The sequence below is a fragment of the Argiope bruennichi genome, chromosome 6 (assembly GCF_947563725.1).
Source record: "Argiope bruennichi chromosome 6, qqArgBrue1.1, whole genome shotgun sequence".
Classification (NCBI taxonomy): domain Eukaryota; kingdom Metazoa; phylum Arthropoda; class Arachnida; order Araneae; family Araneidae; genus Argiope; species Argiope bruennichi.
This window is the reverse complement of record NC_079156.1, coordinates 41,592,849-41,619,056: the sequence shown is the minus strand read 5'-3', so window position 1 is coordinate 41,619,056 and position 26,208 is coordinate 41,592,849. Positions and strand designations below refer to the sequence as shown.

General features: G+C 26.3%; 1 protein-coding gene across 1 annotated transcript in view; it reads right to left on the bottom strand.

Annotated features, from left to right (window-relative positions):
• LOC129971725 (uncharacterized) overlaps positions 1–23,362 on the bottom strand; it is a 1,062,831-nt gene extending 1,039,469 nt beyond the window's left edge. Inside the window, exon 1 of the mRNA XM_056085702.1 lies at positions 23,278–23,362. The gene's annotated coding sequence lies outside the window, so the exon portion shown is untranslated. The remainder of the gene's footprint in view (positions 1–23,277) is intronic.
• Between the last annotated feature and the right edge of the window lie 2,846 nt (positions 23,363–26,208).

Sequence of the window (26,208 nt, the reverse complement as noted above, 5' to 3'; positions counted from 1 at the left end):
AAAGTAAGCATGTGTTTGATGTTTTACACTACATTATAATTAAAAAAAAATCACCTTTTTAATTATACTAATTTCATTTCTGTCTAATTTTTTAAATATAAATATAATTTTTTAAATTTTTTATACGTAATATGTAACAATGTTTTAATTGTTCCGATGAAATTCAGTTTAATTTTTTCAAACGTATCATGTTAATGTTAAAAAAAAATTTCTTTGGATATTTGGACTCAATTTGTTTTAAAAGTTTCTTTGGATTCAGAAATTGGACTTTTTTTTTCGTAGTGTATACAATTTTTAATCGACTTAGCTAATTGTCCCATTCTGTTAAATCAGTATTTTGCAATAATACTAACTAAAAACTTGAAACTTTAAATAAAGACATTCTATTTAAATTTTATAAAAGCCAAGAATGTGAAGATGCCTTGCAAAAAATTGAAAGCCAAAGGTACTAATTACAAAATACAGAAATTTATAGATATATGATATGCCTTAATCTCATTTAAACATCAATTTCCTAATTTTTATCTTAATTTAGCGTATGTTAACTTCATTCTAAAACAATCACTTATTTCCCGATCCAATTCCACTTTTTTTTTTAATTTTATTCTACCCGTGCTCTGACTTCAATATTTTCTCACGCTCCGAGTAAAAGTATAAAAACCTCTAAAGCTTATGATATTCTTTTAAAGTTACCCAAGATTCCCTTTAATGGACACATGTTCGAAAAATACCCACCAAAATCTCATAGTAAAATAACTGAAGGGAAAAATTTAGTATCTTCTGCTGTTGTGTCGCAATGTAGGCTGGCGTATTTTTTATGATCGCTTGTTTTTTGTAAAAATTATACCTCCCAGGATGAAATAAAGCGAAGTTTAAAATAGCAGAAGTATCTTCTAATTGACCAAGTATCTGCTAAAATATGTATTATATATAATACAAACATATTTAAAATTTGTATTATATATAATACAAACATATTTAAAATTTGTATTATATATAATACAAACATATTTAAAATTTGTATTATATATAATACAAACATATTTAAAATTTGTATTATATATAATACAAACATATTTAAAATTTGTATTATATATAATACAAACATATTTAAAATTTGTATTATATATAATACAAACATATTTAAAATTTGTATTATATATAATACAAACATATTTAAAATTTGTATTATATATAATACAAACATATTTAAAATTTGTATTATATATAATACAAACATATTTAAAATTTGTATTATATATAATACAAACATATTTAAAATTTGTATTATATATAATACAAACATATTTAAAATTTGTATTATATATAATACAAACATATTTAAAATTTGTATTATATATAATACAAACATATTTAAAATTTGTATTATATATAATACAAACATATTTAAAATTTGTATTATATATAATACAAACATATTTAAAATTTGTATTATATATAATACAAACATATTTAAAATTTGTATTATATATAATACAAACATATTTAAAATTTGTATTATATATAATACAAACATATTTAAAATTTGTATTATATATAATACAAACATATTTAAAATTTGTATTATATATAATACAAACATATTTAAAATTTGTATTATATATAATACAAACATATTTAAAATTTGTATTATATATAATACAAACATATTTAAAATTTGTATTATATATAATACAAACATATTTAAAATTTGTATTATATATAATACAAACATATTTAAAATTTGTATTATATATAATACAAACATATTTAAAATTTGTATTATATATATATATTTCTGTCAGCAGGCAAATCAGTTAACATTTAATATCATACACAGTTACGTCCTGAATACTCATTTGTTGTATCATAATTTTTTCTAAAATTATTGTTAAAAACTATTTTTGTTAAAAAAAAAAAACAATATTATTTAAAACCATTTATCATTTCTTTCATTACATCAGTTGAATATCGTTTGCAATGAAAATAAGTCCAAAAGCGAATCATTATTGTTAAAGACTTTCAATAAAATTTCTCAGAATATTTTTTTAAATATATAAGGAAGCAAAAGTTTTTCGAAACTATTTGATGACCTGAACACGTTTACGAGAACAAAGACCTCCCACTGAAATGCCTTTGGCAAAGTTTAAAAATTTCTTGTTCCTCTAACAACAATGTCTCTCTTTATTGGCAAAGTTCGAGAGAGCCAGACCTAAGTAATGGTTTTCGGTGAAAAACGAATACGTTTGAGAAGGGGAATATTTTTTTTTCCCGGAGAAAATTTTTATGGCCTTTTCCATACAGGTAAAGAATTTCTAAACTGCCCTTCTATTTGGTAGGCAACTTCTATTTGAAAATTATTTTTTTCCACATAAGATATTTTTGTCAAACAATGAGGATAGTTTGAGCAGTAACTTCCAAAACTAAGAATCGTGAAAGAAATATACGATATGGTGAAATATATAAAATGGACTAGAATTTTTTTTAAGGTTGAATTGTTACAGTTTAGTTTCGTAAAGTAATCACTAAATCTGTATTTTTATGCTGCTTTAACCAAACTAAAAATATATGTTTCTGTTAATATGAAAATCGATTTACTGTTTTTTTTTGGCCTTTTGAGTTTTTCGTTTATCGACCCGAGTAAAAATAACTTTAATGATAATTTCGTTTTTCAAAAAAAATTTTTCTTATATGCAACTGCCCTCAATATTATAACAGTAAAGCATTAAGTGTAGATGATTTGTGGATCCATACCCCCCCCCCCAAGAGAATATTTCTTGAAAAAATTGATGAGGATTCTCAAAGTTTTTTCTATCATTTAAATTTAACACAGAAAAATATTTTAATGGCGTTTATTGTGCCAACACACAAAATGTGTAACCACGTATCTAATACTGTCGTTACTGGTCATAAAATATCGTAATTTATTTCGTAATATATCGTAATTTTATCGTAATTTTCTGAATGGATAGTTTAAAATATCCATTTAAAACATATTTCATATAAATATATCAACATAGAACTGCCTCAGTAAAGCACAAATAAAATTTACTTCCCTAGTTAAAGTATGCAAACATTTTTATCGGCTCAATAGGCCTATCATGTTAGAACAATTTTGAAAGTCTTATTTTTGTATTAGAGACAAACATTCATCTGGAAACATGAAAGTGTTATGAAAACTAGTTATTTCTTAACTCGCTTTCCTACTCGGTTAAGAAAACATCTCCAATGATATAAAAAGTAACTTTTGCGTGAACTAGCTGATCAACATTTCGTTAAGTCATACTTAATATTTATTCACAATTTGGTTTAGTTAATTTAAGTTTAATTGCAATAATGCATTAACTGGAAAAAAAAGAAAAAATGATGAATCCTGCTTGAAGAATTTGTCAAGGGTTAGCCTCCGGCAGAGATTCAAAATTAGGAATTTTTTTCTGGAGGAGGGGGAGGGGCTTCTGATTTTCATCCAAGTATTGACCGTCGTGAGAAAGTCGAATTTAATTAAATATTATGGTCCACACTGATCAGTTTAATTTTATTCATAAACATTTTTGAAGAATTTACTTTCAACTGGGATGTCCTTTGCTTTTATATTTTATTGATGTTTTTAGGTTTTATAATTTTATGGTATTATTACACTTTGGTTTTATTCAGTTTTGCTGTGGACCTGCTTGGATTTGAATTTTGAAATAATTTAATTTAATTTGAATAATTTCATAATAATTTGAATAATTTATTTCTTTATTATGTAATTTATTGCCTTTGATCTATTGATATTAATTCTTATCTTCAGAAGCCTCAATTTCTTGGGATCTTCAGGGCATGAGAGATCAATACTTGGAGAAAGTCAGACCCCCCTCCCCCCTCCCACACACACAAAGTCTTCAAGATGGATTTATCATTTCTCTTACTTTTTTTATTCCATGCAACTCATTATATAATGCATCTTTTATTAGTTTTTACTAGGAAAATATTTAATTTTAACTTATTTTCATAATTTTTATTTGGTTAATAGTTTTTTTTTAATTAACTAAGCTAACAGATGACAAATATTCAAAAGCATCTTAATTATGCATTGCATTCTTCAGGGAAAAAATACCAATTATAAGTGAAAATAATTTTGATTTTTTTTTCCAATTTCAAAACTTATTATTCCAATTCAGATACACTTCCATTCTTTTCTACAAAATCATGATTTTGTATTGCAGCAATAATTTTACAAGATTTTATTGAAATTTATATAATTTCCTCTCATAGGAAAATATTTTTTTTATTTGAACTAAACAAAGTGGAATATATCAATAGAATATGCAAAATAAAAAAATCAGACTTCAACAGTAATAATATCTCCTTAGCATAGTTTCAAAATATCTTCTCAATTCGGAAAATATTAGAATCTATATAACGCACATTAGAAACATAAAATGTTTATGACAACCACATTTCGCAAAGACAGGCTGAAGGCTTTTCTCTTTCTTTTAATGAAGATGCATTCCTTTATCATTATGAGCATCTAAAGACTCATAAAAGGCCGTAAATATCAAGGACATCGATCAGACACACATAAAAGCGAAATTTTCATAAGAGCAATTTGGTAACGGAATACCATGCAGATAAAGCTAGGTTGCATTTCCCAAGGATCTTATAACCGTCTGGCAGAATCAGGAGATATGACGGCCCTAAATGTATATCTGTTTGGCATGCTTTCTCCCGTAATGCTGATTGAGTTGGTAGATGGGGGCTTAAATGGTTCACTCAATCACAGACACCACCTAGGATGATTGCCTAAAGAAAGAAAATATATCCCTTCTGTTAGAGAAGTAGTAAAATCTGTGTTTGATGATCAAAATGGAAGGCTAATGAGACGTCGGTCTATCTCCAATTTTCCTTCGTTCAATAAATTTAATATTAGTTGCATAAAATGTTTTATTGTGTTCATTATTAAATAATACATCGGTCCATCTCCACTTTTCCTTCATTCAATCAATTTTATATTAGTTGTATAAAATGTTTTTATTGTATTCATTATTAAATGAGACGTCGGTCCATCTCCACTTTTCCTTCATTCAATCAATTTTATATTAGTTGTATAAAATGTCATTACAATGTTCATTATTAAATGAGACGTCAGTCCATCTCCGTTTTTCTTTCGTTCAATCAATTTTATATTAGTTGTATAAAATGTCTTTACAATGTTCATTATTAAATGAGACGTCGGTCCATCTCCACTTTTCCTTCATTCAATCAATTTTATATTAGTTGTATAAAATGTCTTTACAATGTTCATTATTAAATGAGACGTCGGTCCATCTCCACTTTTCCTTCATTCAATCAATTTTATATTAGTTGTATAAAATGTCTTTACAATGTTCATTATTAAATGAGACGTCAGTCCATCTCCGTTTTTCTTTCGTTCAATCAATTTTATATTAGTTGTATAAAATGTCTTTACAATGTTCATTATTAAATGAGACGTCGGTCCATCTCCGTTTTTCCTTCATTCAATCAATTTTATATTAGTTGTATAAAATGTCTTTACAATTTTCATTATTAAATGAGACGTCGATCCATCTCCACTTTTCCTTCGTTCAATCAATTTTATTTTAGTTGTATAAAATGTTTTTACAGTATTCATTATTAAATGAGACGTCGATCCATCTCCACTTTTCCTTCGTTCAATCAATTTTATTTTAGTTGTATAAAATGTTTTTACAGTATTCATTATTAAATGAGACGTCGATCCATCTCCACTTTTCCTTCGTTCAATCAATTTTATTTTAGTTGTATAAAATGTTTTTATAGTGTTCATTATTACATGTAACAATTCTTTGCAGATACGTGACCTACAGGAAGAAAAGTTTAGAAAGAAATTAATTTCTCACGGGAGGCATAATTTGTATACTGGAAGAAGCAATGAAACGACACGTCTGTCTGCACCACAATACAAGAGCAAAAGATCTAAAAATTTTTCCTTTAGTGATTTTACAAAGAGTTTCCGATAGGAATTTATTTGATACATGTCCATTTTGGACGAAGAATATTTGAAAGGAATGCGTATGTTTTAGAGATTTTTATTCATGCACTCGTGGCTTGATAAATAAACGCGTCAGCAATTTTTAGAGCGCATGTTAGAAGTAAATATAAAAGTGGGTTTTGGATCATGAAAAAAGAAAACACTTTATTCTAAAGTAACATGGACTAATTGAAGATAAAAAGTTTGGAAATTAAAATGTAAATTGTACTAAGCAATTTCATTAGATACAAGTTTATCACAGTTTGAAAGAATACGTGACCATCTAAGTTCTAAATATTATAAGAAATTTTAAAACACTGCACCTTTAGCAGCTCAGCTTTATATTCAGCATTAAAATTATAAGTAAAAATAATGTGTTTCCTTGATTATTGTTACCGATATTACGTGAAAGGCCTTTGAATCAGCCTTATGGAAGCTATATTTTTATTCGAAGATGTTTTTATTTATCATTTAAGTTCTCTTCTTAGGCATTATTTCCTATTTTCGTCGCTCTATGTTCATAGTCAGAGTGAAAAAACATCCAATATTCTAGAACAAATATCGGAACTCGAGTTCTAATGGAGATACAACTAAAATTTTCGAATATTTTGAAATGCTTCTTTTATCGCTTGTCACCAAATGGTCGTCGATCTCCACTAAGGCTGAGAGTTCCACGAAACCAACTGTACAGGAAAATAATATTATAGATTCGAAAACAATATTTATTTATTTATTTAATAGCTGAAATTCTTAATCCAGACACCTGATTACTTAACAATAGAGTTCTTGCAATAAATCCATAACATTAAAACTTGCAAAAGTTCAACAGATTCTGTACATAAAATTAAAAGTTAACAGACAAAAAAATAACTTAATTTGAAAAATATTTTTATTTTATACAGCGTAATTTGTTTTTGGATTTCAAATTTCCTTCAAACTAGGAAACAAATTTTTATGTCAGATAATTTTAGAATTTACAAATCTATTACGAGATAATACAAGAGAACTCTCCATACAAAACACTGGTAAAGTAATATAATCTTTAAACCAATAAAACAGTATGTTTTATGATTTACCCAAAATAAATTAATTTATATTATTTATTTGAATCTTATAATATTCTTAGAGGTTCTATTCAGGAAAGTTGCCATAAAAACTATAGTAAACAATTTCCTTTTTGGACTCTTACTGCGGTGTTAGATTTTCACTTCGACATTTCTTGTATACAAGTCGCAGCTATAGTGATTAAACGGTTATTATTAACAATAAGCTTTGAAAGGAAGTTGCACTTTTTCAAAAAAAATTTACAGTAAGTTACACTTTTTCAATAAAAAAAATTTACAGTAAGTTGCCCTTTTTCAATAAAAAAAATTTACAGTAAGTTGCACTTTTTCAATAAAAAAATTTACAGTAAGTTGCACTTTTTCAATAAAAAAATTTACAGTAAGTTGCACTTTTTCAATAAAAAAATTTACAGTAAGTTGCACTTTTTTCAATAAAAAAAAGGTTTTCATATTATGATTATGTGAAGAAACTTAACCCATGATCCCAAATAACAGTCATAATCATCCAAATTTTTAAAATATATAGGAAAGTTTTTAGTGCATCTTTTCTGAATATAACCTCTAAAAATATTATAATATTCAAACGAAAATATCAAAATTCATGATTTTTTTTTTTTTTTTTGTATTGGATGAATCGGGAAATATATTACTTTACTGTGTAAAAAGGCGCAACTGTTTCACCAGTTTGTTTTATCCGTTTTTCCGGCATATATATTGAAAATGAAATAGCATTACTGGTATATTCATTTGTTAAATTTTTTAGTCATACATTGAAAAAAAGCAAGATCCTACACAACATACAAGTAGATTGATTTTGATTAGGAATAAAATATATATTTTGTAAAAAGAAAACCAACCTCTTCAATATTCAAATGATGGTTTTAACAGCTTACCAAAAAAAATTCAGCAGTTGTTTCCATGACAATTTCAACATATTTTGTATTTTTTCATCCATATAACAAATAGTTGAAAAGTTGACTTCTAACAGAAGGACTCTTTAATCTATTAGTATTTTTATTCTTTAACCCCTTAAAGGGCCATTTTTTTCTAGTCATATTATGTTTAAATATTTTTAGGCTTGGAATTAGAATAAGAAAAGGGATTCATTCAGCTTATTAAATAAATTTAATTTGATTCATTAATTAATTTGGTTAATTAATAGTTAAGTAACAAATCAAGACGCATCATTTTGTATAAGATATAGAAATGAAGCATCTAAGTTTATGTCTTTCTAAAAAAATGTGTCAGAACTTATGCTAACCTGCATAATTTCATACAAAGATTGATAAATTTGGCGAGAAGCATACTTCCCACGACCCTAGAAAGGGTTAATACTTATAATAAAATAACATTTATTTTGATATTACTGTAAACTGACAAATGTACATTTACTTACAAATTCAGACGACTGTAAGTTCTCAATAGAACCGAAATTCGAATTCTTAAAGAAATACAAAGTTTAACTGACTGGACTGTCATAACCCACATTCTTTCTGGGGATAGAAAAAATTGTTAAATAGATAAAGATATTGTTAAATGTATGTTACAATGTTTCTGTTATAGTTATTACAAGTTTCTCTTGTATCGTCTTGTAAAATTGTGGTAAATTTTCAATTCCAAACATAATTGAAGATGAAATTAATATGGCAGTAACAAATGCTTGAACCAGCGAAAGAAGTCTCCTCGGAACTTTCTCACTATCCAAAATATCTTATCCTCCTCATCTTACCCTTTTTAAAAAATTGTGGACCTTCGAGTTATGGCCACAAATACCTTGCATGGCATTGGTGAAAGATATTTACAAAATATTTATGTTTGGCATGAATATAGCATTTTTGCTGATTTTTTAGGCAGATTAATTGAAAGCAAAATTTGGCACTGATCTACAATTGTAATCACAAGATAATATACTGAAATTCATTGAAGCAATCATTACATTCACGTGCATAAGCAAGTATATTAAATGAGTGACCGATAGTCGGTTACTTATTTGACAGATCAGATTCAAAATTTGATAAATATCTATATATATTAGACACCAATCTTGTATACCAAATTTTATTTATCTAGAAGTTTGTTTTTTATAGTTATTGATTTCACTTGTACCCGAACTGCTAAACTGACATCTTATCAAAGGATTTTGTTCAAAATTTGACAGAGATCTACATATTTCGTGATAAGTCCACTTACAAAATTTCATCCGTCTAGCGTTTTTGTGTTATTGTGTTCACTGACAGACAGACATCTCAATTTTTGTTTCTCAAACTCGAGGAGGTCTAAATGTAACGTTTCGTCAAAATATCAAGATCGAACCTTTGTATGCTCTATACTGTGTATAAGAGAAAGTAAAAATATCATTTCTGATGAGCGATGTTAAATTTGAAAGTATTCTGTAATAGATTAAATTCCGTTAAAGGGGTTAATATTTTCAAAATATTCTAAAGAAGAACAAAAATTTATTTTTTCAAATGGACATCTTGTATCTTTTTGATAGTGGAATACAGTGAAGTCATTCAGGGGAGTCATTTCTCCCAGGAAACATTACTATCCGATGGAATCAGACGAAATGGTAATCCTACAAAAAAGTTTGTTTGGCATTTGTTCTTTCTTAATGCTGATTGTATTCTTAGGTAAGATGCATTATTCACAATCAGTATCCACAGTGATAGCCTTAACTATCAATGGCTTGTGTTTCTTATATGTAGAATTAAGCTTTTTTTTTCTTTTGCTTATCAAAATGGCGCATTATTTTGTCTTATTGTCTTATTTGTCTTTGTTTCTTTAAATAAATTATTTTAAAAAGCTTAGAAAAGGTTTGCTTTATGACCGTTCCTTTTCTCGGATGAAATGTCCCAATTCAGATCGTGCCCATCCTACAGGTTGGTGCAAATAATGTTTTAGAATTTTCAGTGATAGAGGAAAAGTGAAGTAAAGAACTGGCAATTAAAAGTGTTTTTGCTTCTGAATATTAAATCGAAATTAAAGTAGTTCAAGATTTCTGAAATTTTAAAAATAAATCACAGTAACTCATTTTATTTTCCAATGATTATTTTTATGCAAATGGCTATGTTTCATTTTTGGATTCATGAACCCTACGCGCTTTTGAACATGTATCAGGACGTGTTTATTTCCTCAAAAAAGGGGTGAGAAGAACATTGAAAAGAGGGGATGTTTATATTTACCAGCACAGTTAATTCAGATTATTCGTGGAATTAGTAGGTGCAATAACTGTTCATGCTTTTGCGTACCACCCCTTAGCGAAGAACAATCATCGAAAAGTGTTAGTTATAGGATACTGAAATGAGCAATATTAATATTTTTAACTGTTACTTTTAGATGTTTGTCCCTTTCATTTGAAACTTTGTCATTTCAACGATCTGTACGAATGTTGTAGTTATAGTATCGATTCCGATACCAAATTTGATGTTTTACTCTACATTTTTGTCATTAATACCACTTGTAATTATAAGCATATCACTTGAAATTATAATTATTCCACAAGTTCGAACCATTAACGGTGAATACTCGAAAAAACATTTTATTATTTTCTCAAAAAAAAAATGTATTATGAACTTGTTTTTAAGTTTTAATCATATTAAAGTCTCTGTTCCAACACTAGGGCTATTTTCGTACGGACCTAGTAATTTTGAACAACGGTCAGATAATGAGGACAACACCTAAGCTTACACCCCTTATCCAAGCTTCCACACCAAACCATTGGGAAGGCGTTTGGTCCCGACGGATTTAATGTACACCAGACCCGCTTACAGACGGTTATTCGATGGAATCGGATCTCGAACTGAAACCCTCCTGTTCCAAAGTCGATACCCTACCACTAAGCCACCGCGGCACACTATGAACTTGGAATGATATTGAGATCAATATTGCTATCTTCTTTGTAATGAAACTATTGGTTGAATTTCATCTATTCATCCATAGTTGACTCTCCTTAGATTTGTAATGCAAAATCCTTATCATTCATTTTCTGGAATTTCTTTGTCTCATGCATTTCGTGTTAATTTGATATATTGAAACACATTTTATGTCGAGTATCACATGAATTTATTTAGTTTTAATTCGGATGAGGAATATATTTTAAGAGTATTTATCAAAAGGGAAGTGTAACCAACGTTGTTTACAACAAGATTAATAAAATAATTTTACATTTTGAGCAGTCTTTACAAATACATTTACTGCATTGAAAAAATATCCGAATCCTGGCGGCATGTTGGTATTTGAAAATCAGTCATTTTGGGTTTAAGAGGGTGTTTTTTTTCAAATTTAAAAATGCAGACGAAAATGAAAAGCATTTGAGAAATAATTTGGATTATTTGAAAAATAACTTAATACTCAGCTAAACAGCTTTTTTGTTGTCGTGTGTTTTCATATAATTAAAATACACAAACATATATAAAGTCAATCAAACAAAATAGAATTTTCGACTCCGATTTTTGCATCTAATTTAAATATAAAGAACAAGTTCTACTCAGAAAGATTGTTAAATATATTGAGAAAAAAATACTTCAAAGTAGTGCTGAGCGTTGGATTTAGATCTCCAAAAATGAGAAAAAAAAATGAACAAATGTTTCCCTGAGATAGGGGAAATTTAAAAATAAATTTAAAAGTTTTAAATTTCAAAAATATTTATAGCTTATAATTTCAGCACAATATTTTCAACAATCCCATCTTACAAACACAGGCAAGAAGACGTGCATTTTCTGTTAATGAAGATCAATTCATTCATATTTACGGGCATCTAAAGTCTCCAAGTACATCATAAAAGGCCCCAAATATTCCGGAAATAACCAAGAGATGCATAAAAGTGATATTTTCATAAAGTTATCTTTTAGCCCTCAGATGTTCGGATGCCTGGCAATACGTAGCGCCGTTCTATTGTCAAGGGACTGAATTACTCTTCGGTAGTAATGATCTCCCTAAACGAGTATCTGTTCGGTGTGCATTCTCTCTGCACATTGATTGAATTGGCAGACGATGATAAAGTGCTTCGTTCAATCACAGTCATCAACCCTAGTGATCGCCAATACTTTCATTCTATACGGAGAACGGGATTGTGTTCTTTCATTCAACCAATAAGCAAGACTAGCTCCTTATTAGCACATAAAATGGTGCGCTAATAGGATGTTGGTCTTATTCGTAATTTAAAAAGTAATTGCATATTCTTTTCTATTAAGTAGCTATTATAACAGTATAATAAAATATTTGGGTTAATGTTGTTCACAATATTCTCATTGGGTTTTTGAAACTTATTATTTTTTTATATGAATTACACATTTTACTATTGATGATAAATTTTCTTATCTATTTTCCATTTCCATATTGTATCAAATGGAATACAAAGCAAAAAAAGGAGTAAAGAAATATTTTTACGCCCCATTTATCTAAATTTAGTAACTGAACAGAGGGACTTTCAAGTTTTATGATAAATGAAATCATAATCGCAAAAAATATTTAATTTGTTAGAGTAAATGTTTCTTATTTTAAAGGACAAATAACTATTAGAATCGATGTTGGTCTAATCTAGACTATCCAAATATACGTATTTTGTGTTCAAATGGTAACATTAAACATAATAAGGTATTTAAAATCACATCAGTAGTTTTCTCCATGATATTTTAAGGACTGTGATAACGTAGGTATGAATTTTCTTTAAAAAATTAAATTTTCAAATTTATTTTATAAAACAGATTTTTAAAAACCTATTAAATAAAGAAATTTTGTTAACAACCAAAATATTTATGAGTTTTAAAAAGTGAAAAGTATTTTTTTCCCTAACTGAATAGAAATACAACCCAAAAAGCTTCTGCTTTAAAAGTTTATTATACAATTTGCTTAAACTCTTTCTGATAAAGTGAAACAATATAATATCTAGTTCCTAAATTGAGAAATAAGTTGCATTTTATTTAAGTTTTCAAGCATTGGTTTTAAGCATTCGACTGATAAACAACATTTTCGAGTTTTTCATCAAATGCCACGAAGCATTAAAACAGCAGTATAATTGTTATAAACGAAAAGAGTGCTGATTTATGATTCAGGAATTGAATACCCTATTGAGAATTATAAAAATTGATTTTAAAGAAATATGCATTACATTTTAATTTTTCCCTAAAGATTTTACTAAAAGTAAAATTTGCAGAAACAGCAATAAAAGAAGCAAAATGACATACAAGTATACACTTTACAAATATTAATCATATAACGTCTCAAATATTAAACGTAGAAACAAAATGCAAACGATTTTATAAAGAGAAATGTTCAGAAATAAATAATAAGGAATATATGAAACATTTAAAAACGGTTTTTTCCCTTTAAATTCAAAAGGTAGTAAAATATTCTGTACATTTTGAAATAGTTCGTTGCATCATACTTATTACCTTCACTTTCCCTTTCAACTACTTTGATAAATGTGTAGTGCCAACATTCTCTCATTTTCGAACGAGAGCTTATCATTCGACTCCATTCTGAATAGAAGGTATCGTTTCAATTCAACTTAGATTAATGTTTCATATTTCCTCTGTATAAATAGTATCTTATTGATTGATATTCCCTTTTACATTTCCTCTAATTTCTAGTCCGGTCAGACAATGTTAACTCATCAAAAACTTCCGACTAAACTATTGGGCAAAGGAGAAACTTATGAATCAGGGCCCTGATTTATAAGCTATCATTAATTTAAATACAAACTTCTAGATATTAAATTTCCTGAATGCTTCTTTATACTCTTTGCAGTAGGAAAAGTAATAGAATATTTTATATATGCGAGAAAGGATTCCTTTAAGGAGGTTTAAATTATAGTTATTTTCTTTTATTTCTAGTACAATAATCTAAATTTTTGCTATTATGCGATTTCGTATCGTATAATCGTTTTGTGTACTAATATTACTTTGTATTGTATATAATAATCTTTTATATATATAATTCAATTATATTTTTTATTTGTATTTTATACAATACCACATCTCAGGATGGATTTGAAATATAATTGGCATAATATATATATTCTTTAGCAATTATAAGGATTAACTGCGCTATTAAGTATATAAATAAACATAATACTGTTAAGTATACTAAGTAAACATAATACTGTATTTTCAGTAAATTAAGTTTTGTTTGTATGTTTCTGTAATTTTAATAATTTTTTTCTAAATTTAAGCAGTTTATATCATTGTCTTTTATCGGCGTAACATTAAACCCTTTTACTAATTAATTGCATCTATCACTCGCCCCTTTTTTGAAATTTTTATTGTTTATATTTTACCACCTTTTATTCTAAGTTTTTAATACGAATTAATTTAAAATTCAAATTAATTTTAAGGGTGTAAAGCATTTTAAGGTTAAACATATGATTTCGATAATTCAACAACATACAATTATGTGAGTTTTTATTTACCTTACAAAAAAGAATAAACGCTGCCGGAGATGCGAGTGCAACGACTAGGAAGACGATTATAAAAACGATACATAACTGAAAATGTCGAGTCGAACGCAAAGGGTTGAAAAAGAGCCTTTATGTAAATGGAATATTAATACTTTTTTGGGTTGAAATTACTTTTTATAAATGAAAGTATTGATTTACTAATACTTTATAAATTGAGATTAAGTTAGAGATTGCTTTGTAAATTGAGATAAAGTTAGAGATTGCTTTATAAATTGAGATAAAGTTAGAGATTGCTTTATAAATTGAGATAAAGTTAGAGATTGCTTTATAAATTGAGATAAAGTTAGAGATTGCTTTATAAATTGAGATAAAGTTAGAGATTGCTTTATAAATTGAGATAAAGTTAGAGATTGCTTTATAAATTGAGATAAAGTTAGAGATTGCTTTATAAATTGAGATAAAGTTAGAGATTGCTTTATAAATTGAGATAAAGTTAGAGATTGCTTTATAAATTGAGATTAAAATGGTGGAATACTTTGGTCTATTTAAATGAATCAAACCCTTTGGTGGGAACTAAAGCAAACATATTCCGAGTTAGGAGAAAAATTTTAAAATATTAATGATGATTCTATTGTTAAAAGTGTACTGCCTTTATTGACATTTATTTTGGCTTCTAATGTTATTAAGAAATAGTGGCTTTAATCAAAATTGGTAAAATAACTTATCAATGTCATGTCAAAATGTATGAATTTGACTGTAAAAACACTTTTGAAAACAACGGAAAAGTAAATGGGTGATAATTATTATCTAATATTATCAAAACTTTTGGATGCAAAAAGCTTACAGGATTTTATTGATAAAAATTTTGAACTGTTAAACATGGCGACACGTCTCCTATAATTAAAAGCAGTTTCCAAATGAATTTTTTTAAATATATTTTCTCAGTTTTAAAGCTTATTTCGCTCAGTTTATTTCGCTTTATTCTACACGAAAACGTTGGCACACAGGGAACATTAGACATCCTAAGTGCACACAAGAACAAACACATTAAATAGCAGTAATAGGTAGTAAACAACCATGCCAGCACATAGAGCTCAGAGGAAACTCCTCACGACTATTCATCCTCTCCAACGTCTGCTATTCTCTACAGCCAACTCACTTTGCCTGAACCCCACTATCGAATCCTTCGATTCAACATGCAGCTGCAACTCAGCACATGATTCGGCATCTAATCCAATAATGATTGTATCTAGCTAAGTCTCTTAGTTTCTTTATAATTTTCATAACAAGGAAAATGGATTAGCATACTCGTAGCCTAACGGAACTATCGCCAAAATTCCTGTAGATTCTGGAATCTTTAATGTTATCGTCAAAGCAATGGGTATTATCAGTTCGTAAAAATAATGTTAAGATGTTTCATTAGTGTCAACCTTAAAGAAGAAATTAGATAATATACAATTTCCTAAGTAAGTCATTTTTCATCAAAATCAAAATATTCAGTTATTTATTTTCTAATCACACATTTTTTGGTTTTTTTGGCAACATACGGTCAAATTAAGTTCATTGAAATATCTGTACAAAATTAAATAAAATCGAAAGTAATGAAATTAAATGTATCAGGCATCTCCTTAAAGTCCCAAATTTTCCCATTTTATTGACAATAAGGAATTAAGGAGCTCGTAGAATCATTTCACTACTTTTGGTTTCTGAAGAAATCGTGCCATTCATTAAATAAAGACCATTTATTAATCTCATTACATATTCAGAAATTCCGGTTGCATATTGGAAAAGTGGTGAGATTCATCAGATGGAATCGGATCAATAAAGACAAATTCTTAAAACTAAGGATTCTCATCGAATATTGTAACGATATTTCATCGGATGTGACAATGTTCAAAAAGAATTTACCTTATGAAGGGGTCTAATTGAATAATAAATCAGAGCATTCATTGTTATAAAGGTGTTAATCATGGTTATATTATTTTTAACGTTACTTTTTTAATACAATGACAGTTTAAGACTACTATTTCACACTGTTAGCATATTTGGAATTTCAAACGAAATAAAGAAATATGGAGTGTCACCATCTATTTCTTTAATTTTTTTAAAAAAATTTCTTTCAAATAGTTTTTACAAAAATCAGTATGACATTTTCCATAGATGAAGAGGAAACACGTATATAAAGGAAAGTATTATTAAAACATGTGATGTATTTTATTTTTTCTATTGAGGCAGTAACGCCAAATTCCACGCAAATAATTTTTTTAAAAGATTGTATATAAAATATAACACGAATGGCTCTGAGCGTATTTTAAAAAAATCAAATATTACTGTCTTTTTATGAAGTTCAAAGTGGGGAATAGAAGCTAATCCATACAAATATCTGATTCCGTCCTGCTGCGAATATATAATAAACAAATATTTAAGATTGATATTGAGTATATACCAGCAGCTTTAGAAACTAATCCTCCGTATATTTTTAAAAATAATTTAAATCTATTCCGAAAACTAATTATTTGAATTAAATTAACTATATTTTAAGCAAACCCATATACGAATATAACAAAAAATAATTGAAATTGTAAATAACATAAAACGAAATGTTATTTTCTTAATATTTCATGAAAAGCAACAAATGCATATGCGATTTATTGTACAAATACTAACTAAAGAATAATATTTCTTGATTATAACAACCCAAGGGTTTTGAGGTACAAACATGAACTAAATAAATATATGGAGAATAAATATATAAATCGTTTGCTATGACAAATTAATTTACATGACAAATAAAAAATCGTTAAAAATATCGAAAATTATATAAACTGTTTGCAATAACTTGGTAGATTAGGGAAATAACTAAATTATTAGATAAATAATGATATCGTTCATGAAAAAAACAATTAGAAAAACGGAAAGAACGGTTAGTATAATTATCTTCAAACTGTTTTGTAATTATTAATTATTTTTATGAACTCTTTATTAATATACATAAATGCATTATTACAGAAATATATAAATATTTTTGAAATTATATAATTATGTAAGAATAGGAAAATATATTAACTATAAATGTAGCTTGTTTTACAGCAGCTAATACAAAATTATTTTATGCAACTACACAAAATATTTACATAATACAATATTTTGTATTTGTTATCTGCTTTCCAGATTGAATTTTGCTAACAAAAATTATTCAATATAATCATTTAATATAATTCATAACAAATTAAAATTCTTATGCATAAATAAAAAATAATTTATTACCACCAAAATCCAATCAACTTATCAATGCAAAATAAAATTTGGAATGAAATTATAAAATGATACACGATATTAGAGCAGAAAAAAAAACACTATTTTTAAGCTCAAATATAAAAGAAAATTTTGGTAAACGTGAAATATTTCTGATAACCAAGAAAATATTTAAAAAGAGCTAACGAAATAGTCATAAGCGGCTAATATGAAAAATCTTTTAGAATTTCCTATAATTTTCACTTAACATGATTATAACATTTACCAATACTTGTTTTAATTTATAAGCGAAATTATAATCAATGGAATTTTTTATTCCATTTTTTCATTAATATTGATTTTATAGAATTAAAATACAAAATCATTTTGAAAAATGTGATATATTATTCAAAAAAAAGAACATATTTATGATCTACTGAAAATTACCCTTACTATTTGTACTTTTCAAGTGTTTTCTTACATTACAAAATATCTTATAAATGATTTTATTCCTCCATTTCATTCCAAATTATAAATTGTTTATGAATTTATGATGCAAAATCCATTTAATTACTTTAAAAAATAGATTATATAAAATGCATATGAGCTCGTATTTTGAAAATTAAATTCCCTATAATATTTTTACTCAAATAAAATATTTATTTAGTTTCATCATTATTTACTGGTTGGCTAAAACGATAAATTTTTCTATTAATGAAATGGAAACAATTATTTTTTCACAGTAATCAAAGAATTTTTATTTTTGTAAAATAACATTAAATGAAATTTTCTTATCAAGAATTAAGGAAAGATTAGGGTGAAAAATTTAAATTCATTAACAATTTACTCTTTTTAAAAGAATTTAATTATAAATATGGGAAAATATTTATGACAAAGTATAATGCAAAATGCATCGGCTCACTTTTTTTAAACTATTTTCGTCGAATTTTGTGCAAAAAGTCAAATATTTAAAAAGAATGCTGCAATAAAATTCAGCAAAAATAAATATTTTCTGTATTAATAAATTTTGTAACTTCCGTTCAAGTTGTAAATATTTTAACTAATTTATTAAATTCATGTTCTTTTAAATGACAATTGTTAAAACGTAATCACAAAGTCAGGGATTAAGGCATTCATTTTTTTTTCTTCTACTCAGTAATTAAACTTTAGTTTGTGTCAAATTTTATGTTACCTTCGGCTATCTTCTGACTACATTTATTTCAAAACTGGCACTCTAATGATCTTACAATATATAATAAAAAGTTAAAGTTCTGAAAAGAGATATCATCGTATTAATTGGAGTAAAAATTGTAGAAAAGATTTTAGAGTTGTAATAAAAATTGCTGCTATTTTAGTTAGCGATGATAAAAAAAATTACATTCTTGCCCAAAGGGAAAAATAAATTTCTTTCTAAAATAGTTATTTAAAAGTGCATCAATTCTTAAAACACAGAGATATAAATAAAAAAATAATGTCCCACTGTAAATTAATGAATAACTGATGCAAATTTAAAGTTTGCTGCATATTATTCTCTTGGAGGAAACATAATATTTGACCATGGTGATTAAATTACTGAAAAAAGGTTTTAAAATCTTATACTAATATGCAACCTTTATAATAAAATAAGGCATAATATTATTTCACCGTATTAAATAATAAATTATTTTTTTACGACGTAAAGACATTTCTAGTATAAAACTTCGAATAAGTCAAGTAAATAAACTTCAAACCAGTGTAATAGTCAAAATAAAGTATTTAGTTGCACATTTTAAGTGTACTGAATAAAACAGAATGGTTATTTTGTTCTGAATTATATCGAAATCGTACAAAATGCAACAAACATTCAAAATTTATTAACCATGACATGTGATAACCCATTTTTAGATACAGTTATTTAACAAGTTGATTGAATTTGTTATCATTAATACTAGCAGTGAAATTAATCCAAATAAAACCTATAAATTTAAATATCTTGAATCAAAATTGTATTATAGATATTTGAAGAACAAAAAGGTTTATGCGTTTTAGAAAATACATTCGGTAACTGAGCATACTTTTATAGTCAACCTTCCTACCTAAAATTTTATACAGCAAGATATGTTTAAACTCTTTGGCTATATTTGTCTTTTATATAAACATCAATGTAATTTACAATGTTCAGGTGGCTATTGATTCATACGCGATAGGTAATTTCGCAAAAACACATAGAAGGCATACATTTTGAATTATAGCACTAAAGACTATACAATATAAAAACTGTATGAAAAAAACTTGGCCCTTCCTACAAAGTTAATGCTTTTACATTCAATAAATGGCATTACTATAAATTATAAAATAATTTAATCGCCTAATTTTATTTAATAGAAATATTAATATTTCTACTATAAAAAACAATTTATTTTAAATAAAAATTAGTAATTTTCGATTGAAAAGTAAAGAGTTTATAATAACATTAGTCTAGATTTATTTATTTTTCATGAACAAAAAATTAAATACGATACACTTTACTTCATTTAGTCACTACTTGCTTTTAGCACTTCAGGCTGAGGACAATTATCCTATATAAATATAACAACGAGAACTTGAATTTTTCTCAGTTCTTTTTTTCCTCCTTAATTGTGTTCGAAAGTATACAATTAAATTTTGCCTATAGCTTTTATTATATACAAAAAAAATGAAAAAAAAATTGCATTGAATCGTATGCCAAAAATACAACATTTTATTTTTTACTGCGTGTTTCAACTTTGAAGAATTCTAAAATAATAAGTTGAAATGTTTTCATAAATTATTCAAAAACAGTATTCTCTTTGGAACAAGACTAAATATGAAATAAGTAGCATACAATTTTTTAACATCTATATTACAATTTGTAATGCTTTTTACACTAAGTGCACTCATTAATAGACAATTTTCTTTTAAACAAAGAAAAATGTATTTTTAAACCAATACAACTTGTGACAATGTGACAAAACAATTTGTTTTAAATTACATTAAATTATTTAAATAAGAACTTCTTTAAGATAAATTTTACTTCCACTCATTAATACCTTCCTCGTGTTGCTTTATTTAGAAAGATGCATTTATTAAATACATTTCGATGAAAATAAATGGAAGCAAAAGACAAAAATCAGATCAAAATAATAATAACAGTAAGTATTCCAATTTTAGAAATCCATTGTTTTATCTTCTTATTTATTTGAATGTTTTTTTCTGAATATTTTATTAGAGCTCATTAAATCGTATTCTAAAATATTGCAGAAAAAAGCAAATATAAATTTCTTATTGAAACTAAATGACTAAGAAAAGGATTTTATTCTGGGGAATCATTAGGTAAAAAAAATTTCAATACTAGAAATGCGGCTTTTCTTATTTTAAGGTTTAGTCTCTATTTTGTTTTAAAATAGAAAACGCATATTTAAAGGAAACCACTTTTGATAATTAATTTTTTTTTTTAAATATGATAATGCATTTCCGAATTTTATTTAAATGTTCTTTCAGATTATTTTTAAAGCTTCCGTTTTGCTTTGCGAAGTACAATTTTTAACACATCCTTTCTCGTTTTAATTTTGTAAATATATCACGTTTCGAATTTATAAATAAAAAATGTTTGAAAACTTATGTAAACAGTGCATATGTGAAAAAAAACTTTTCGTACCACAGTTTTACTGACACCTTACAAAACAAGAGTCTTTAGTTGTTTTATTCAATTTTTATATAATTCATCCTGAAATAAAAGATATTCGACTCGAAGATGCATTTTCACATTTACTGGATGCCAAGACACCTTGATTCAATTAAAGTAATGCTATCGTCAAAGATAAAAGTATTTCTTAGGCTATTATTAGTATAAAACTTTTGTAAGTTGCATAAGTTATCTTTTCATAAATTGAATTCAATTTTTTTTGAAATTGATAATGAAAAATTAGTATTTCAAAAGAGTTCATTTTTATACTAAATGAATGCATGCGCGATTTAATTGAATTACAGAGTAATACTTCATTTACTTCGTTAATATTTCTTTGTCTGGTACTAATAAGAAACTTATAAAATTAGTTCTGTCTACTATATAGGAATGTGCGTAGAAATAAGGAGATGAATTAAAGATATACTGCAGAAAAACATCTAAAATACCAGAATTTATTCCTTTTTTCCATGATAAAATGATACACTAGAGAAATATTTGAGTATTTAAAATTATATCACACATTTCTTTCCTACTTGATCAGGATATTTTTAAAAACTTTATCAAGTAGTATATATATATTTCTATTCAAAATTAAACAATATGTAATTTCTTACGTTTAATAATGGTCTTAAATATTAATTCAAAACTATATAATTGTTATTAATGCATCTAAACATGATTAATAAAATACACTTTATAAAGTGTTATAACTATCAAACTTCAATAAAATGCAATTTTCAAATTATGATTTTTTATCATTAAATTAGACGATTTTCAAATTTAACAACAATGTTTAATTTTATAGTAACCATACATGAAATAAAATGTAATTCTTAGTAAAAACTTAGCAAGTAAAGTAGTCTTAGTAAAAAAGAAATCAAAATTCAATTTATTCACTGCATTAATTGATAATATGTCATAAATTAATCGTAAAATGAATTTTGAATTTTCTCAAAAAAATACTTTTGTCTATTTTGTTATAAGCATGGAGTCAGTTTGTTATGAATTATTACATGTATTTCACTTTCGTAACTTCAATTGACTATTATGATATAATGTAGTATTAGGAATATGTATGAAACCTATGAATGGCTAAATTCATTCATTTTCAGAAATTCTAAAATAAAATATTTCCCTCATGTTGATCTTTTACATCAATATTATATCTGAAGATTTTCTGGAAAGATACATAGTAAGAATAATTCTTAAATTATAAAAAATATAAGTTGTGTTACATTCCCTTCACTTCCTTGGGTAAAAAAAAAATTTTTTTTGAATATAAAATTACAAATACATTTCTAACCACAATTTCATACACAAATATACCAACAGCCCAAGATACCCGAAAATATCACGATTATAACGGATAATAGTACAAATTCTGAGCAATAATTATATGCTATTATAAATAATATCAACGACAGCTCTTGGAGTGATAAAAGAAAAATTTCATGTAGTATAAACACCTTGAATATTTTTCATTTGGTAAACAAAAGAAAAAAAAATGTCTTTACCATTAAAATAATTCATTTGAAATATTTCTTGTATAGTAATTTTTTATCGAAGAATTCAAAGAGAAATCAAAAGAAAGATTTAGCATAATATGAATTTATTCGATATCCAATTCTCTAATCTAAGGAAATCTTTATTCATCCTAAACACACCATGCGGCATACTTCAAAAAAACTACCTCACTGTCAAAGACTCAGTATAAAAAAAATGATAAAAAGAATCCCACCAAAGTTTAATCCCGAATTGAAACTGAGCGAGTACGAACTAACTCCCCAACACTGGTCGATACCCATGCCTTCCCTCTTTGATCCCTCCGCATCCCACAGCCTCTTTTCTCTAAACTCCCATGCAAGGATAAAAGCAGTATTCTTACCTTGGACTAGGATCTCCAAACGATTTTTTATAAATGTAATTCCAACACAAATTCCACGGGAGGGCGAAAAGTGAGATCACAATAGCACAATCCCAAGTGCACTCCAAAATCGCGCGTAGAAAAGATAAAACTGAACGATCGTATCCGCAAACAATCGGTCGTGTTTTAAGGGGCAGAAACCGATATTTGAACTACAGTTCGTTGGCTGTAGTAATGCTAGCTGCCATGGGATACGAGGGGCGCTGCGACTGCTGTGGAGAAAATGCTGGAGAGCGAGGAAGCACGTGGTGATGGATCGTGGAGCCATCTATACGAAGAGGGAGGAATTGATTGTGGAGAAGGCGAAGGATTTTGCTTTATTCTTGGCAGATATTTAAAATAAATGACTTTATCTTCAGAATTTCATAACATCCGAAAGATTTCGACTTTAAGGTAACAACTTAAAAGTTAAAAATGCAAATCTTAAGAGTGAAATAAACAACTATTATGGTTACTTTGACTTGTTATATAAGCGAAAAAGGAGAAAGATCAGAAGATTTTTTTTTTGTCTTTAATATTTATGAATTTTCTATTAATGTAAATTTCCACTGAAGTCATTAAGAGAACTGTGAATGTTTTAATTATAAAAAGAAACGATTTCAAAAATTTCATCAGCATAAAATAACAAGTACTTTAGTGATTATTAAAACTTCAGTGATATTTTACGTTTAAACACCTGAAAGCAAAAAAATAGCTCTTAAAAATGATTATGATTTTTTTTTTCTTTTTTTTAACATTTTACTCAAAACATTTTTTTTCTTATGAAATTTTAAAACTATAATATTTACAAGCATTATGCATCTATTTAAACTACTTTATTTTTGAACAGTAAAATGTTTTCAAGCACATATTTATATTGAAAATATTAATTTTACGATTTTTTTATGAAATGTAATGTTTTTGAAAAAAGTTTAATGTCTACTGTAATTATTAAGTTTTTAATTACATAAAATGCTAATTTCAGGTAATGCTGAATTCATTTTCTTGAGTGTACCGCTTTGAGGTTATGAACATTTCATTTTTAACAAGACATTTTCGATTTGCTATTAAATTTAAATATATTAAACAAATATTTTTATTCTTTTTCATAATGAAAATAATTTCAAATAAAAAATTTCATAATAAATCATAGAAAAAACGACTTTACATGTTTGAATAAACAAATGTACCAGAATTTAAAGATAAGTTTAAAAGATGTATTTTGTAATGTTTAATATTTAACGTTTTATTTTTCATAAATTCGCAGGTTTTTAATTAATCTGATGAAAACTTTCTAAATTAAAGATAAGACGGGACGATAGTTATTTTTATCACACACCTTTTAAATCGCAATGAATTTTAATTAATGCTATATGGAATTTGAGAAGTAACATTGTCTTTAATCTTTCAATTCTTTCAGAATAGCTACATAGATTAAAAATTATTCTAAATAAACATTTCTTGTAAGATTTAAAATTAATATGCAGTTTCCCACCAAGTACTACAAAACCATGCCAAAAACTTATCTATTAACTAAACCATCTTGGCAAGACACTGTAAACAACTGTAACAAACAACTTTTAAGGCTGCAAAGAAACATTTTAAAATCACAAGAATTGACGAAAAATGGCCTAAAAGAATTTCTGCGAACGAATATTATTTTTCAGTCTGGTTGCTATTCCTATTATTCATAATACTAAAGACATGTTTGCACTAAATAAATTCCGTAAACAGGAAAATAATACAGAAGAAATAATAAGAATCGAAAACTTAGGGTATAAATGGGTTTTCTTCATTTTTCTGTTCCTTCAATGCTCTGTTGATAAGCATTTAACAAATAAATGTTCTGACGACAGAAAAATCATAAAATTGATAAGTTATTTATTGACATTTCGATGAATTTATATTTTCGCATAGGTTTCACATTTCTTTTAAAAAACTTGTTTATCATTTCCTTTATCCAGAAATTGTAACATTTTCGTTGAACATTTTTTTTTCTTCGTGTTCGAATATAAAAAGAAAGAAAATTATATATATACAATCTAAAAATTCAACATTTTATGGGTTCTGCCTTTTTTTTCTAACATGAAAGGCATAGTTTAATCATTAATATGCTTTTTTTAGCATTCAATAAGAATTTTTCTATTCTTAGATATCACAAACACTATGATTCAGGCACAAAAGTATAAAATACACAATATAAATGTAAAACTATTCAACTATTTAAAAATCAGTTTTTCTGAACACAAATGAAGATTTCCCGTTGTAAACTTATAGATAATCTAAGCTTATTTTATTTGACTTTTGAAACAAAATAAACTTCTATGCATTCATTTTATTCGTTGTTTAAAATATCGTTTGATTTTCACTTCACCGTAACATTTAAAAAATTATAAACAACATTTTACTTATTAAATGGGCATTTGTTGTTTTAAAAGACACTATAATGAAATAAAAATCGCATGAAGTAAAAAGTAATAAAATTATTTCACACCAGCGTTTACCAAAAAGAATTACACCAATAAAATTATTGCCGTATTATTAGTTCATTGAGTATTCCATACCTGCATTCTATTAGAGTTAAATCGAAGATGCAATAATTGTTTAATAAAAATAACAATAAAATAAAACTACAATAATTGTTTTGTTTTCATATTTTTTTGGTATAAAATTTTAAGCATTAATGAAAAATTTAGCTTTTCATTGCATTCAAAATCATACAACTGTTTTGTTTAAATATTTTCTGCCATATTCTTAGTAATCCTAGCTTTTAACTCTAATTCCTAATCCTTATTAATTTTACAATTTAATTGATATATTTATTTCCATGAAAAACAAATTAATGTTCTATTATAGCTTTCGGAGCGCAGTGATCATATGAGCAGCATTTGGCAAATATGGTTTTATTTTAAA